The sequence below is a fragment of the Bombyx mori genome, chromosome 17, assembly GCF_030269925.1.
Source record: "Bombyx mori chromosome 17, ASM3026992v2".
NCBI classification, from domain to species: domain Eukaryota; kingdom Metazoa; phylum Arthropoda; class Insecta; order Lepidoptera; family Bombycidae; genus Bombyx; species Bombyx mori.
Window position 1 is genome coordinate 9,112,778 of NC_085123.1, and position 17,809 is coordinate 9,130,586.

General features: G+C 35.5%; 1 protein-coding gene across 1 annotated transcript in view; it reads right to left on the reverse strand.

Annotated features, from left to right (window-relative positions):
* The window catches only part of LOC101737413 (uncharacterized), a 195,396-nt gene that overhangs the window by 86,116 nt on the left and 91,471 nt on the right, over positions 1-17,809 (reverse strand). The window contains exon 2 of the mRNA XM_038016693.2: positions 5,585-5,647. The gene's annotated coding sequence lies outside the window, so the exon portion shown is untranslated. The remainder of the gene's footprint in view (positions 1-5,584; positions 5,648-17,809) is intronic.

Consider the following 17,809-nt stretch of genomic DNA (forward strand, 5'->3'; position numbering starts at 1 on the left):
GAATTTAATTTCACGCGCTTTGACCTTGAACTAGAATTTTTGGACAAGTGTTTATAAATACTTAAAAGTTTTTTGTGTTTAATTTCTAAAGTACACATATTTCTATTTTTAGTTGAATCCAAATAATTGAGTTTATTTCTTGTGTTTGTATTAAACTTTTGAAATCTACACTCTTTTGGTATATTTTGTAATTTTAAATTAAGACACAAAATACTAAAAACTGAAAATAATGTAGCCAGTCCTAAGCCTGGTAAAAGCATGAAGGAAAGTTTTTTTGATATTTTTATTTTCATGTTCTTTTTATTACTTTAAGATCATATTATAAATTGATATCAGAAAACCAACCGTATAACGTTGACTTAAATCTATCTATATCTACTACGATATTATATCAGCGTATCGTTTCAAATCTCAAATATCATGAATCGAGAAAATCTACTAGCATCCATCAATATATAGATTCAGAAAATATATAGATTCAATATCCGATATTGATCCTCAATATATAGATACGATTCGATACGCGGCAAAACCGATATTACCCACTCCTACTGTCCCACCCTTCAAACCGAAACGCATTACTGCTTCACGGCAGAAATAGCCGTGGTGGTGGTACCTACCCGCGCGGACTCACAAGAGGTCCTACCACCAGTACAGCTTTATGCTGTAAATGCAGCTTTGTGCTTTATGCAGTTACAGCTCTATATGGTGATTAGTAAGTGCTATGACACCACTGCATCATAAACTGGGCCCACTTTGTAATAGGAGATTGAAGTCTCAATTCTGTATTGTATTAATCAACTTCAAACGCGAATGTATGAATCTTACAGTAAAATAGGCTAAATCTACTTATTTATTATAGCGGCCCGCCCCGGCTTCGCTTGAGAAATAGCGCACGCGATGTAAAGAATTTTAGGTAATTTTTTTACACATTGGGTTACATTATTGGAGTTTCAGTAAGGATCCCTATTTTTTTTTTAAATATAATAAATATAGCCTATGTCACCCGGGAATACCGTAGTTTTCCAACAGTGAAAGAATTTTTTAAATCGATTCAGTAGTTGCGGAGCCTATTCAATACAAACAAACAAACATTTCCTCTTTATAATATTAAGTATAAGTATAGATGATTTTGATAACTCAGTAGGTCCTTAATCTTTAAGTTTGCAATAATCCAAATCAATCCAAAATAAAACAATAACATTTGTACGTTGTTCAAATACCTTTTTCCGGTTCACTATAAATCGTTCTTTCAAATGTAACGTTGATAATTTCACTAGCCATGTTATCTTTCATAGCTGAAATGAATTTATTTCTCAAATCGTTTATACTTTTGTACGTTACTTAAAATACATGGTGGTATGACCTCTTGTGAGTCCACGCGGGTGGGTACCACCACCCTGCCTATTTCTGCTGTGAAGCAGTAATGCGTTTCGGTTTGAAGGGTGGGGCAGCCGTTGTAACTATACTCGAGACCATAGAACTTATATCTCAAGGTGGGTGGCGCATTTACGTTGTGGATGTCTATGGGCTCCAGTAACCACTTAACACCAGGTGGGCTGTGAGCTCGTCCACCCATCTAAGCAATAAAAAAAAAAAAAAAACGTCGTTTTAAGCGACAGAATCACATTATTTCACAAAATTCTTCAATAAATTTACGAGCACGCTCATTTCCGTAAACCTAAATAACGTCTCAGTTGTAATTCTACAACTACAAAGCAAAATTTTATTATAGCTATACAAATTGGACTACCTCATTCACGAACTGCGTTAACAATTCGAACGATAACATCTATATAATTTACTTCATCTGCCTATTTAACGGCCTTATTTGATAAAAGCTATCTTATTTCATTAAGTAAATGAAGCGTCTTCGAGTAATTTCCTAATTAACACCGCAGAAAGTTTTGTTTAGATAGATTAGACTTGAAGCCTTTAGTAGACTCGGAAATACGATCAAGTTATCTCCCTTATGCAATAAATCAAACGAAGAGTTCTAAACTTATAACGACTAAAATAAAACGACATTTTCATTGTTTTTTTACTTAAAAATGTTTTTTTTTTTTATAGGTTAGCAGTAAATATTTTTATTAGTAATCGATAAGCCCCTAAAATAGTAACTAAAAAGACGGGTTGCGTTTGCAACCTTTTAATACGGCGGTAAATTTAGACACGACTCTCAAACATAAAAAAAACAGGATAACTTAATTTTCAAAAATGTAACACACGTTCCGTAAGAACTGTATAAAAGATTGCGTTTTTTTTTTAATTTTTTTTTTTTAATTGAGATATTGTAATGTAACTAATCTATACATATAAATAAAATTAAACAAAATTAGTGTGTCTATTTGTAGTATTGAAATAACCGCTTTTTTACTAAATGCATATGAATATATATACGGTACATACACCAAAATAACATTTTTTACAATTTTTGTCTGTCTGTCTGTCTGTTTGTTCCGGCTAATATCTGAAACGGCTTTACCAATTTTGATGAGACTTTCACTAATAGGTAGCTGATGATATAAGGAATAACTTAGGCTACTTTTTTTAGACTAGCTTCGCCCCGCGGCGTTACCCGCAGTTATTGCCGTACCGCGCGCACCATGGCGGGCTTCGCGTATCAATAATAAAATTTAATGTTTCCGAAGCGAAGCGAGGGCGGGTCGCTAGTATTAAATATAACGATGGCACAGTGCACTGTAATAAAAACATCTTAATGTCTAATAACAATTAAAATAAAGAAATTCCGGAAATACGAACGTAGCACGGGACGTGATTAGCGATAGACTTTTCGAAAATTAATTAAATGTTGCCTCGGACCTTACCCGGGGCAACTGCGACAATGAACGTGCCCAAAATACTTTCCAACTTCGTTTTTATTCTATTATTTTTATCTGGAATTCGTCGTTTGCAGCTATTTTTAAAAGCCAATGTTTTTTTCTATAGATCTTATTTGCATGTTTTGAATTGTTAAAATTAATATTAAAATTAAATGGTATCTCATGCGTCTGACGGTAATTAGTGTTAAAATAAACTCACTGAAATAAGCTTAAGACGAGACTCAACATGGTTTCTTAACGTAGAAATTCAAAACATACAAATGCGATCTACAAATATAAATATACAATAATAATATCGTATACTGGTTAAAAAGTTCTAGAAAGATCGAGATGCATGCAGATATATAAATTATATAACGATAAATTTAAGAACGGATTCTGTGTAAAATTCGATGTAATTTTTATTCGGTGTGTTAGTATTTTCTTCCACCTAACAGTTCCTGCCTTTTCATTTTTCAGAATTAAATTTCACCGCTCAGTTGGAAAGATGAAGAAGCTAGGACAGATTCTGTATTACTGTTGAGCACATGTTTATTGAGAATAGACTAAAAGTGTTTATTTACTTTGAATCCTATCAGTAAATAATGAAAATGTTAATGTCATACTAATACATTTTTTTTAAATCTTCCATTTACATGCGTAAAAAGATAATGCTTTTATTTTGATTTTCACTTTTGCATGCGGCTTACTTATAGGACATACTATACAAATTTCCTGTATCCAGTACAAATATATTTCGAGTAAAATTCCTTGGAAATTAAACAGACAGACGGTCTTAACGATCTTACGGTCTGGATGAATGTGTAAGGGTTCCGGTTTTCCCATTTTATAGCAGAACCCTAAAATTGCGTAGCGCTGTTTGTTACATTTCAAAATATATTCTCAGACTACTAAGACTTACACAAACAACGTGCATTTCGGCTTTTATAGCTAACATGCCATACCGTTTGCAATTGACGAGCTTATAATAAAACTAGCGACCCGCCCTCGCTTCGCTTCGGAAACATTACATTTTATTACTGATAGCTGAGTCCCGCGATGTTACCTGCGGTTATTGTCGTACCGCGGGAGACGCCGCGGAGCGAAGCTAGTCTACATAAGTAGCCTAAGTTACTCTTTATATCATCAGCTACCTATCAGTGAAAGTCTCGTCAAAATCGGCCCAGCCGTTCCAGAGATTATCCGGAACAAATAGACAGACAGACAAAAATTGTAGAAAATGTTATTTTGGTGTATGTACCGTATATATATTCATATGCATGTAGTAAAAAGAGGCTATTTGAATATTACAAACAGACACTCCAATTTTATTTATATGTATAGATGTATAGATAAAGAGTAGTTACTACGGAAAACATACTTTGGTAATTTACAATTGCATACCTTTAAGATGTTATGTGAAGCTAAAGAGGAAATATTAATTTCTAGTTAATTAATTGCTTATTTAGAAATAGCTTACGTTACAGAGCATGACGCGCCATGGTCTGCTGAATTAGAACAGCGTTCAACCTAATCACTAAGATTATAGTTTTTTTTTTTATGATGGAGAATGAATTTCTGTTGGCCCATAGGTATTTAAAGCTTTACAAGAATAGAAGGGCGGGCTTGGGTTGAGCCAGATGCGGTGGAGTTTGCTAGTAACTGCCTGAGCGTCTCCGAACGAGGCCTAACTGCTAGAAAGTAGCTGTTTAAAATTTGAATGATACCGCAACCCGCTGATTTTTTTGTGTGACAAAGATCTTTTTTTTTATATTGCTTTGATGGGTGGACGAGCTCACAGCCCACCTGTGTTAAGTGGTTACTGGGGCCCATAGACATCTACGACGTAAATGCGCCACCCACCTTGAGATATAAGTTCTAAGATCTCAAGTGTAGTTACAACGGCTGCCCCACCCTTCAAACCGAAACGCATTACTGCTTCACGGCAAAATAGGCAGGGTGGTGGTACCTACCCGTGCGGACTCAGAAGACGTCCTACCACCAGTAGAGCGTTAGCGTTAGCGTTAACGAGAGATCGAGTTGTTGATAAAGGAAGAAGTCGTTTAATGATAACAGAAAGCACATTGAGTCAGTATAGACCATTACCGCATCCTTTACTCCACGGGGAATGCCTTTAGATACTTTCGGAACGAGTTTTTAGCTCCTATCAAAATACTCGACCTCGAAGTGAATTTGCTAGTTTAATCTGAAACCTTCTCCGGTGTCGAGAATTTTCAAATATTTTTCCTTCCTCGTAAGCTAAGCGCCCAACATTACAGATATTCACGAACATCGGTGTTGGTTTTCATCAGTCGCCTGCTCTGATGAGCTACTATTTTTTGTTTTTGGTGCTACAAGTAATAAAATTTCGCGCTGAAAAGATTGATTATCTATATCAAGCATTCTATGAAACTACTAGTGAACCCTACAGACGTTGTTCTGTACACGCGTTTTAAATCTGAAATTTTCAAACTCTTTTGAGTAAGTTGTAATGATCTGAACAATTTTGAGAAACTAAAAAAAAAGACTACTATATTCAATTGTAAATCTAAATGATTCTCAAACTCACTGGATACACACAAATTTCAGCAAAATCGGTCCAGCCATTTAGAAGGAGTTCACTAACATATCACGGACCAAAAAATTAAATATTATTTGTTAATATTACAAAAATCGATAATTAGTCTTATCTTCAATACATTCAATTTTAAAAAAAATTACGTTATCAAAATAAATATTGGGATGTAGCTAAACAAACTTACATTATAACTGAATTTCTTCCCACGGTCCAATCACTTCTTGATTTACAGCAAGATTGTGAATACCTATAAAATGAAAAAAATATATTAATTCATCGTTTGAATCAGAAAGCGCGATCATTTGCCAAACCAATACAGCCAAGCCAAGGGTAACGATCCGTAATAAGAACAGCTTTATGCATTTCAACTTATTAACATCGACTTATTAACAACTTATTAACAACTTATTAGCATAGCTTTATGTGAAACTCAATAGAAAACCGGACAATTGTCATTGTTATTGCCCTTGTAGGCAGACGAGCATAGGCCCCCCTGATGGTGAGTGGTTACCGTCGCCCATGGATGTAAGGCATACACAAATTAATAGTACACACAGCGTAGTATTTCTGGCCATATTCACGGCCTGATTCGCTGCGGTACGATCAGTAGCGGTGTAAACTATACGTAATTTATGTACACTATGCTTTGTGACCATAGGAAATGAGAAGGATACTTATTTATTTTCAGTCGCTTACCGCGACTATGTAGCGTTGTGTGTCTAGGATAATATCACCTCCAAAAAGGTGACTGTTTTTCACGTTGACTCGCATTAGCTTGTTATCTCTGCCTTATTCAATTCATATCAATGTTAGTCCCGCTAGTTAGTTAGTTAGTAAATCAAACCCGCAAAATTATAATTTGCGTAATTACTGGTGGTAGGACCTCTTGTGAGTCCGCGCGGGTAGGTACCACCACTCTGCCTATTTCTGTCGTGAAGCAGTAATGCGTTTCGGTTTGAAGGATAGGGCAGCCGTTGTAACTATACCTGAGACCTTAGAACTTATATCTCAAGGTGGATGGCGCATTTACGTTGTAGATGTCTATGGGCTACAGTAACCACTTAAAACCAGGTGGCTGTGAGTTTGTCCATCCATCTAAGCAATAAAAAAAAATAGTAACTCTGCTTATAATAATTTATAATACGTAGGAAATCTGAAATACGTAAGACAACTGAAGTTCATGAAACAAGGAGATTATAGGACCATTAATATTCAAGTATGCATTTAAAGTATTGACCGAAATCGTTTGCCTCAACCAAAACAATAATGCGATGTCCGTTAATATCAATAAAACATGGCCGTTCTCCGTTTTAATTCCGCTAAAAGCGTCCATCTCATTGTGGTCGCTCCGATGATTTGGAACTACTGCGTCCCCATACAGCTGGTGTGTTGCAGACAGATTCATAAATTTATAATGTGGACGTTTAAAAATACGTATTTATCTGTAACATTAAAAAAAAACTATGAGTTTCGAGAAGTTTCAATATACCGAATAGAAGTATCAATGTAAAAGCCTTTGACCATGTGATTATTGTTGATGGCTTGTCCAATACCTTTTACAAATACAACAAAAGAGAAAATCAACTAAAATATTTTCTTTCGTCTACCATGTAGTGCATAAATAGGGACTTGTAACAAGTAGCTATCATACATAGAACATAAGATATTCGAGAGATGTCTGAATATCGCTGCCGCCATTTCTATGATAAGTTGCATATACATACTTAAACAAGTTCTGAACAATAACATACTCGACCGTCGGTCTGCCGAACAATTTCACTTGCTCGGTGAAAGATCTTTCTTTGTCTGTGTGTCCCTGTTATTATACCCAAAGACTCATAAAAATAAATTTTTGTTAGTGTATAATCGCAGACATTAACAATTTCATCCAAAGTCAAACACAGACCACAACAAAAGGTAGACGAGTACACCATATATCTCATATAGACTCCCATGTGCTCTCCAACGACCATTGTGAGTTAAAACGAAAGTCATTCCACTGATATCCGTAATCCTTTTGTAGTCCCATACCGAACACAAGTTTATTGTGTACGTACTGAATGAATGTTCTTTTAACTGCAAATCGAAGTTTTAAAACGACCGTCTACCGATTTGCTATTTAATAAAAGTAACTCTGTTTGTAAGTGTACCTACGTGTTTGTATGTGCCAATTCGAGCATAGAAAAACTATCGCTGTGTATATGTTGCATATAAACTCAAAGTAACTTTATTTATGCTCATTTTTAAAGTTCATGAACTCTTTTCACAAAAGTTTTTTGAATCATTAAATTTTAAAGGTGTAACCACCTTTTTTGACACAAATGTTAATGTAAACCTGGATTGCTTTTGCCTTCCAAACCAGATAAGCGTTCGGCCCTTCGCCGTTTGTCACGTCTATAGTACCATGAGCAGAGTTAAAATGCTACCCGCCAATAAAGTATTGTAAATCCTCGATAATCTTTTAGTATACAACAAAGATAAAGCCCTAGATCGGTGTTTCCCATCGTGAGGCCCACGCCCCACAAGGGGACAATTTCATAATTAAGGGGGCAATTTCACTAAATTAATATAGAAAATCTGTATTAAAATTATACTTAATTTGAATTTCAGTTTTTTATTATATGTTTTGAAACATTACTTACTGTGTTCTGATAACAATTTCATAATGAATTCTTCCTAAAACCTATCATTTATGTTTCTTAAGTGAACAAAACAAGTTTTTAATGTAAAAAATTATGTATGGTTGGCATAAACATTTTAGAAATGTTACAGTGGGGCAATGCACAAAAAAGGTTGGGAAACAATGTTCGAAATAATAAATTCAAAAAGTATGTTTTACACCCTTACAAGTATAATTATATGATTATCGCAAAAGGGTATAACAAGACAAGCGTGTCTTCCCCACAAAACTGGTTTTATTTTAATAAGGGAAAAACAAACACAGTTCGCATAATGAATAACATAATAATAACACACTCACGATTTTGTTTGACTTTCATGTTCCAATGTAACACAATATTCCAAATTTATAACATACAGATACAGATATTTTTGTGCCTTCTATAAATTATTACTTTTAATTGCGAAAACCATTGATTCTGTTATATTTTTTGACGAAAACGAAGCATATTCTAAACAATGACCATTTGTCGTTTATTCTTTTTAAGCTCGGGCTAGTGTTTTATCTTATACCTTTAAACGAGTAATTCTTGTATATATAGGTATATATAATCTGAATCTCGGAAACGGCTCCAAACGATTTTCATAAAATTTAGTACACAGGGGATTTCAGGGGCGATAAATCGATCTAGCTACAATTTATTTTCAGAAAATGTTGTTTTATTCGTGTTTTCAATAATCAACTTTATGACTCTTCCCGACATCTATTGGCGAATAATAAAACTATTTTTCTTAATTGAGGGCAACTAACCGCTTTAAGGACACAACAAGATGGCGTTATAAAAAAAAAAAACGAGCAAAGCTCGGTCATCATCTGGTTTTATCAAAAGAAAATAAATTAACAGTATTAAGTAAATTTAAAAAGACTAAATAGATTAGCGGTAGCAAAAATGTGACTTAGAGATTCGAATCTCTAAAATTTAGATTAATCACTTAGGTACTTCATTGATTACGATTAAATTCAGTGCTTAAACTCTATGTACATATATAAAATACGTTGCCATCGCTTGATTTCATTGCTCCCACGCAATTAGTATTTAGCCTTTGTATAGGTGTGGGTGTAATTATGTAATTAGTCTATTTTAGAGGTATTTAATTAAGATTTCAAACAACTGTAGATTTTTGCTGAAAACCTTAAGAAGTACCTACTTAGGTACATTTTACTTCACTCTTAATGTCCCTTCACAGTATTATACCCTTAAGCAATGTGGACAGAATTAGAAAAATCACTAACTTTTACTGGTGGTAGGACCTCTTGTGAGTCCGCGCGGGTAGGTACCACCACCCTGCCTATTTCTGCCGTGAAGCAGTAATGCGTTTCGGTTTGAAGGGTGGGGCAGCCGTTGTAACTATACTTGAGAACTTAGAACTTATATCTCAAGGTGGGTGGCGCATTTACGTTGTGGATGTCTATGGGCTCCAGTAACCACTTAACACCAGGTGAGCTGTGAGCTCGTCCACCCATATAAGCAATAAAAAAAAAAACTTAATAATCTCGTTGTGTATGGTTACATATTATATTGGCAAAGGGAAAATCCTCTTTGGAGAGACAAAAGTTATGACTGTCTTATTGCAAATGTATTCAAATTTATGGCCGATGTTGAATAACATGGGTAATGTGTTCGCTAATATTATGTTAATGTAGGAACTGAAATTATCCGTCTGTCTCCTAGTCATGACCCCGAATGAGTGTCCATTTTATGAATGAATCTAAACGATATTTAAACATATTATGTTACAACTCGAACGTATCTTTAGGAAAATAATATAACTATCCATTTCATTACTTAATTATCTAAAATATTATATTCATATAGACAAAATTTTCAATATTCGAAGAGCTTACGGTTCGACATTTAAAAAAAAAAAACACGCTCTAAATAACGAAAGAAAATTATGAAAATCAAAATAGTACAATAAAAATTTATGTTATTAATAAAGACGCCAAAGTACCATGCAACATGCAAGTTTTAATTTAATTATTCTCTGGATAGACCAACGTTAGCAGAGAGGCTCGGTATGTGCGGCGCCTTCCAAATGGGAAAACAATTAAACCTGCGGGAACTTCAACTGAGCGGCCGCATTGCGTATGTGCCTTGCAGTTCAAAAGAGTCTAGCTATTAATTTTTTTGCTCAGAAAGCTTAAAGTATATTTTCTTTGTTTGTGGTAGAGTAAATTGTAGGCACTACTGAACCGGACTATTGTTTGGAATGCAACGGAGTCAGAACAGAATTTAATCTAAATTGTTCTTGTTTTTCAGTGTTTTAATTTTATCCGTTGTACAATATATTTTTTGGGATGAAGTTTCTAATGGGATGGTGCGGAGGCGTACCCTAAGCGGGAAAAAACGTCCGTAACGTAAGATTTTTATTAGTAATGCACACAGTGTACGACTTAACTGTGATAACGTACAAATTAATAATGCACACAGTGTACGAATTAACTTTGTAATAACGTACAAAAAATGACATATTTTTATTACATATTTTTTATAAATCATTGTGAATAAAATAAAGTTGATAACTTTGTAAAGCAGTTTTTATTTTTATTTTTATCAATTAAAAAATCATAATAAAAAATGTATACCCGAATAATTATTTTCTTTATACCTCGAATAGAACTTAAAATTAATATTTTTATAATAAGGAACTTCATTTCTATCCGGTGTCCCACACCACACATTTTTTTTTATTGTCCTTCTAGGCAGACGAGCATACGGCCCATCAAAAAATCGATTATCAAAATTCGATTATCGAATATCGGATGCGACATCGAATATAATTGTAATATTTTTGTGACGTAATGAATAGATATTCTTTATTATATGGCGATATCATATAAAAATGTACATATCTCAAGACACTAAAGTAAACGGAAAGATCAATGTCAGATTATGCAATAAGGCATAGAGAATTATGTGGACTGGTGCCGAATGAAAATCACGAGATATTCGTCGCGTTGTTATCAAAGCATTCCGGATACGAATACTAAATGGTTTTAACAAATGAAATTTTTAAATACATAATGTTTCTATTAGCAAAACTTAAAATAAAAAAACAATAAATCACATTTTCGAGATTACCAGCGTTCATGTATTAATTAACAACTATCAATCGTTTATCGTCGAAGCTATCACCGGCGATTTTATCGGAACAGAATACACAACACGGATATGTAAAGTTGCTGTGACGGGATAAACGCCCAATATTGCATTAGGTCAGACAAATTGGGATCGGCCAGTGAATATATTACGGTCTCCGCTACTAGCCATCGGTTTGTTAATCGCCCTCGGTTATTTATGTTTGTTTTAACTGTTTATCTTTAGGGTGCGTATGACGAAGCCGTGATTGCAAATCGATCGCATTCCTTTTGAATACTGATTACAGGTTTCGAGAGGAAATACCTCAGCTGGATGATCATTAAAAAGACATTAAGTACTTCATTAAATTGCCGTTATTATCTTAGTAACTTGGGCTAATCGCTCAATAATTAGGATTTTAAGAATTAGTTTCCCAACGCTGAGGTATTGCTGTTAATTAAGCTAGTTATACGCGTTATAATTATTTTCGTAAAGTAATTTAAGTAACAGAGGCGATATTACTAATGTACAATAAGCGTCTACTTAACATTTACAAGTTGACACATATTTAAATTATAATAATTAACCAAGCTATATTAAATGGTATAGATATGTCTATACTGACATAAATAGTGCTAGAAGCAATACTGTTGAATATTATTAAAAATATGCTCGCAAAGAATTCTAACTGTAAATGTGTGTGTGTAATAATTTAATTTGTCTACTTATTTTGTATGGTGAAAAAAAATTGAGCCGATAGACTAAAAAGTTGATAACGACAGCCACTTAATTGAATGACCAGTATTATTAAGACAGATAAAAAAGTTATTTATGTAGGTTTATTTATTGACTTCAGGCTCTAATCTCGGCGGCCCATGCTGGAGGCGTGGACCTCGCCGTTTGGCGAACCCGTACTATGGTTTACGGACCGTCAAGGCGGTCCGCCCCATCCTTGCAGTTTGGTTAGGCCGCGACCGAAGACGTCACATCTTCCGGCTGATGCAGGTGCTCACCGACCACGGTTGTTTTGGCCGGTACCTGCACCGTGTCGAACGGAGGGAACCGATGACGCAGTACCACCACTGCGACGACTGTGACGAGCAAGACACTGCAGAACCTGCCAAGTGGTGGTACCTACCCATGCGGACTCACAAGATGTCCTACCACCAGTAAAAACTGCCGTTTGGTGGGTAGGGCCCTAAAACATCCCTGAACCCGCGGTTTGCTCTCAACATCTGCAGCGGTCAAGTCTCTCATACCCCGCGCGCCCACTAGGGGCGGAAGCCTCACATAAGGTTCGGCCCCCTGCCTGAAAAAAAAAAGAAAAGGTGCTTATTGACTATTCTGGTTTGAAATGCTGCCTGTACAGACCACCAACACCGTAGTGTATTCAGAAGTAGATGCATTCGCAAAAAAAACCAGTGTTGTACATTTAGCTACAATACATGCAAGATATACTTTTAAAATAGGTAAATCTATAATGGATCAATTCTATCTAGTAGTCAAACCATGAAATTTGTTTAGTTTCACACAACGTGCGACTGACTGAATCGAGATAATTAAAGTTCCATTTACATTGTATATATTATTACTTTTCCGCAAATAAATAAAGCCTCTTAAAGAATAGCATAAGTGAATTTTGGCCGAAAAATTCTATTTATTACAAGAAACTCAAGCAGGATAACAACGAAATGATTCATGATTAAAAAGACAATCACAACGTTTTGATCGTTTTGACTTTGACTAATATGTTTTTTTTTTCTCTTAAACTTTTTATTGGTACGACACATACGAAACTAAATCCACACACTAAATGTAGATTTGAAATTACAGTGCTAAATAGTAATGAAACTAAATCGCAAGCCAATTATATAACATAATTTAACCTGTTTAATAAAATTAATTGAACAAACACAGACACACAGCTTTATGTATTGTATCGCGAACTTCTAATCTTCTAAAACCATCGCGGGGCTTTAACGAGTTCTCTCCCTAAACATAAAGGCAGCCTAATTTAAAATTACGATAGGTTTAAAGCAATTCACGCTTCCATTTTCATGAACAGAACTTAAAATTACTTAATAATAAGGATCGTTCTTAGACTGTAACGCTCTTTGTATTTCCACTGTATTGTAGACAGTATGTTGATCACACGGCCTGTTTTATACACCATATAGGATTAGTTACCTACTTATAAACCTAATGAGCACTGAAGCAAGATCTACACAATACTATTATTTGTAACTAAGGTTTTGCTACAAAAAAAACTTTACTGGTGCTAGGACCTCTTGTGAGTCCGCACGGGTAGATACCACCACCCCGCCTATTTCTGCCGTGAAGCAGTAATGCGTTTCGGCTTGAAGGGTGGGGCAGCCGTTGTAACTAGACCTTAGAACTTACATCTCAAGGTGGGTGGTACATTTACGTTGTAAATGTCTATGGGCTCCAGTAACCACTTAACACCATGTGGGCTGTGAGCTCGTCTACAAACCTAATCAATAAAAAAAGCGTGATTTTTAAAGCAGCTGTAAGACGTTCCGCGAGTTCATACGAAACTATAAATCCTACGCGTTCTACTCTCTTTAATTACTAGTATTCGCTCAATGATTGACATTCTACTCGATAATCAATGATATCTCAAGGCATTTGATATATTACAATTTCTGTTTTGTTTTTTCATCGTAATTTTTTCTTGTTTGTATGGGAAAAGAGTTAAAAATGTAATCTTTGCGTTACGCTTATGCAACATTGCACCAACAATACGTAAAACCGTATTCTGAATATTATGTTACGAACGTAATAGTTGTAATGTATGAATTGTTTTGTTTTCTGTTTTAGCAGGAACATTAATCCCAAAACACCACAGATTATATACTTACAATCCAAATTATAAAGGGCCTAACAACACTGAAATTCCCGAACGATTGTCTTTCAATGCAATATGGTTCATAATACTAAGTGTCACTAGTATATTCCCAATCACCAACAAATGAACTTGCCTCTCTTATCTCGGCCTACAGATTTCATTCATTGTATGAAAGGATTTGCCTTATTCCTTTTTCGGGCTCTTTGCATAAAGTAGGCTCCAAGCATAAATTGTAGGGTAGGGACAAATTGCGTTTCCCACTGAAACGAATCCCGTGATATTACCGCTCCGTATTCGTATTCAGTTGAATTAAAGTAAATTAAACTTTTCAGGTGCTGCTCGGTTAGCTAACTCACTTCAATGAGTTGGATATGTTTTATTATAAGTCGCGTGCTCTTTTGAATTTTATGCTTCAATTCCGTTCTGTATCTGGAGTTGACTTTTTGTAGCTGATTCTGTAGAAATGCCTTCGGAAGCGTTGTACACGAGTCTCCCGTAGGTTAGATCTTTTTGATACATACGTTCTTTTTCTTTTTAGTGTTGTATCTTCATTTAATCTAGCTTCAAATCACAACGACGCTAAAGAAGTTTTAACTTCAATTCACCCAGAAAATAATTTACTTATATTCATCATAATATTTTAAAATAAAAAGTAACATGATTGTGTTCTAAAAAAGTGATTATGTTACATTAAGCTTTGCAAGTCGTCGTGGCCTTAAGGATAATACGTCCGGTGCATTCGTGTGTAGCGATGTACCGGTGTTCGAATCCCGCAGGCGGGCATCAATTTTTCTAATGAAATACGTTCTTGACAAATGTTCACGATTGACTTCCACGGTGAAGGAATAACATCGTGTAGGAAAATCAAACCCGCAAAATTATAATTTGCGTAATTACTGGTGGTAGGACCTCTTGTCAGTCCGCACGGGTAGGTACCACCACCCTGCCTATTTCTGCCGTGAAACGGTAATGTGTTTCGGCTTAACTATACTGAGACTCTATTTCGAGGTAGGTGGCACATTTACGTAGTAGATGTCTATGGGCTCCGGTAACCGCTTAACACCAGGTGGGCCGTAAGCTTGTCCACAAACCTAAGCAATAAAGAAAAGGTATTTACAAATTCAATGGCAACAAATAAGTTGAATAACTTTTATACGCTAGAACAAGCAAAACAGACGCATAAAGCGTTATTAATATATATTTTACAAAATAGCGAGAGAAAACCCGTTCGGATATTGACTTCGTCGTTTATAGTTTTAAAGGGTACTTAAACAGTTCATAAATCAATACGATATGTCGGGAAAATGCCCTGTTCATCGGAGGCTTTGCTTCGCTGAAATATTACCGGGATCATTTATACTTACAGTGGATATTGCTTGAGATAAAAAAAGTGGTAGTGTGTTCTTGGGAAATATGTTAGCAAGTCCGATCATAATGACACATCTAGAGTTGAGCATAGTATACATAAATGCAGAAGAAATAGTAGCAGTGAACAGCATTACTTTTCTTCTTGTTCGACTAATTAAACCCACTTAATACTCTAATTAGTTCCGAGAACGGTACAAAATATGTCTCATTTAAAACAACAGATAATTTATTAAAGCTACTGACGGACTTTGAGGTAGATAATTGAATCGCAAACGGAGATTAACTTTCCTTTGTCAAAAGTCAGCACAGAAATCTCAGCGCAGATTTCACAATTTAAAAAGGTAGTTAATGAAACGAAAAATAAAAATAAAAAAACTATGTACGTATTCAAAGTGAACGAGTTTTATTGTAGACCAGAAGGACCGCGGCACAGACTTTTAATTAAAGGGTCCCCTTCACACTCTGCATTATACAGGACATTTACACAACCACAGCTCTGTATATGTATGTTTTATCTTTTTCTATCGTTTAGCCATAACAAAACGTTGGAAGTAATGTTTTGACGTGACAAAGTCTTATAATTCGATGGAGCCGGCTGCACGCATGAAAAATCATGACTATTGCGGCGTCACCTCGCTCTGAGGCGTTCCATTTAAGGCTTGAAGTGCAAGAGAGAGCGCGCAACGAGCGACAAAGAGGCACAATCGGCCTCCGCGTTCGGCAGCGTTCGACATCTGTCTCTCTCCTACTTGAGTGAGCGATGCATCCGCGTGGACAGCTGCTATACAATAATACATTTACATGTTTTCGTCAAGTATGAAGTTCAGTGAAAAGTAAATGTGATGTCAATTGTTTATAGCAACGACAATTGCGATAATTGAAAAATGAAACCATTCCATCAGTATTTTCTTATGACGTCGTCACGTTCAACTATCGTCAGTAAACCGACTTTACAGACAACCGATTTTTTTAAATCGAATGATTATGTTCGATACGATGCTATTTCGTCATGGAAATCTTCCCTAAACAAACATTGGCATCGCCATGTACGCAACGAAAAAAGTCTGAGTTTCTCGCCGAATCTTCTTAATGCGTCGAGATTCCGGTCTGGTGGTAGACTCAGCAAAGCTCCGCTCTTGCTAGGGCTAATGTTAGCAAATTCTCTCAAGTTCAACCCGTGAGCTCACCTACGATAACCGTATAATAGTTGTTATATTTTACTGTGGGTATTTTTTTTTTTTTATTGCCTTTGTAGGCAGACGGGCATACGGCCCACCTGATGGTGAGTGGTTACCGTCGCCCATGGACTTCAGCAATGCTGGGGGCAGAGCCAAGCCGCTGCCTACCGCTAAAAGGTAGGGCGTCTTTTGAACTCGCACAAGTAGGTTCCACCAGACTGCCGTTGTTTTCAATAAAACGTTCGGAGTTAAAGGGTAGCACAGCCATTATACTATGCAATTAAAACTTAGACCTCATGTCGCAAGGTAGATGGTGGCATTCTCATCATGGGGCTCCAGTAACTACTTAACACCAGATGGACTATTCCAACACCAATAAAAAAAACATTTTATAATATTCCCATTTCATTCCTAGTACAATTAACAATTTCATACATCTGTGATTCCTATAAAAGAAATTTAATCTACGTTCAGAACACTTAATTAATAAAATTAAATGTAGAAATTATACACTGAAATATATGAAGTCCTTGTCCGCAGTCCATCATTTACATACACATATACATATGTAAGTTGAAGGAGCTCTACATGCGACGATTTGCAGTACTTTTTTTGAGGACCTCAACTCATAGCACTCATAATAAACCTTTTATCAACGATGCCAGAGACCCCACAACTATTCCTGAATTAATACAATAATAAATCTATTGCTCAAACATGTGAAGGGCGTTTTTTTAACGCATTAACACGCAATAAGACACAAACAAAAAAGCAACAAAATTATTAATTTTTTTGATGCATCAGACAATTTATCACGAAGAAAACCCTTTAAACAAAAGCCTACGGATATCACTTGTTATCATTGTTGTTTATATTCAATATTATGTAAACGACGTCTTGCTATTCATTCTGATGAACCATCTTTGTCGAAAACCCACAAAAGGAAGTTGCTACAGTAATTTTTGGTTAGTAATTTTCGTGAGTATTGTTATCACAGCGGGACGCCACAAAGAGCGTTCGTTGCTCTCTTAAAGTAAATTGAGCATCTCAGTAAATGCCTCCGGTAATTTCGAGCTTTACTTCAAATTTAGGACCCACGTAAGCCGCTAAGAAATTTAATCTTGGAAATTTATTCGTCCCTTTTTGTTGAAACGAAACAGTTTCGAGAATTTTAATTCATCGACTCAATAAATTTGTTGACAATGGCATCATGAATGCCCTCTATAGTCTCAGTGTTG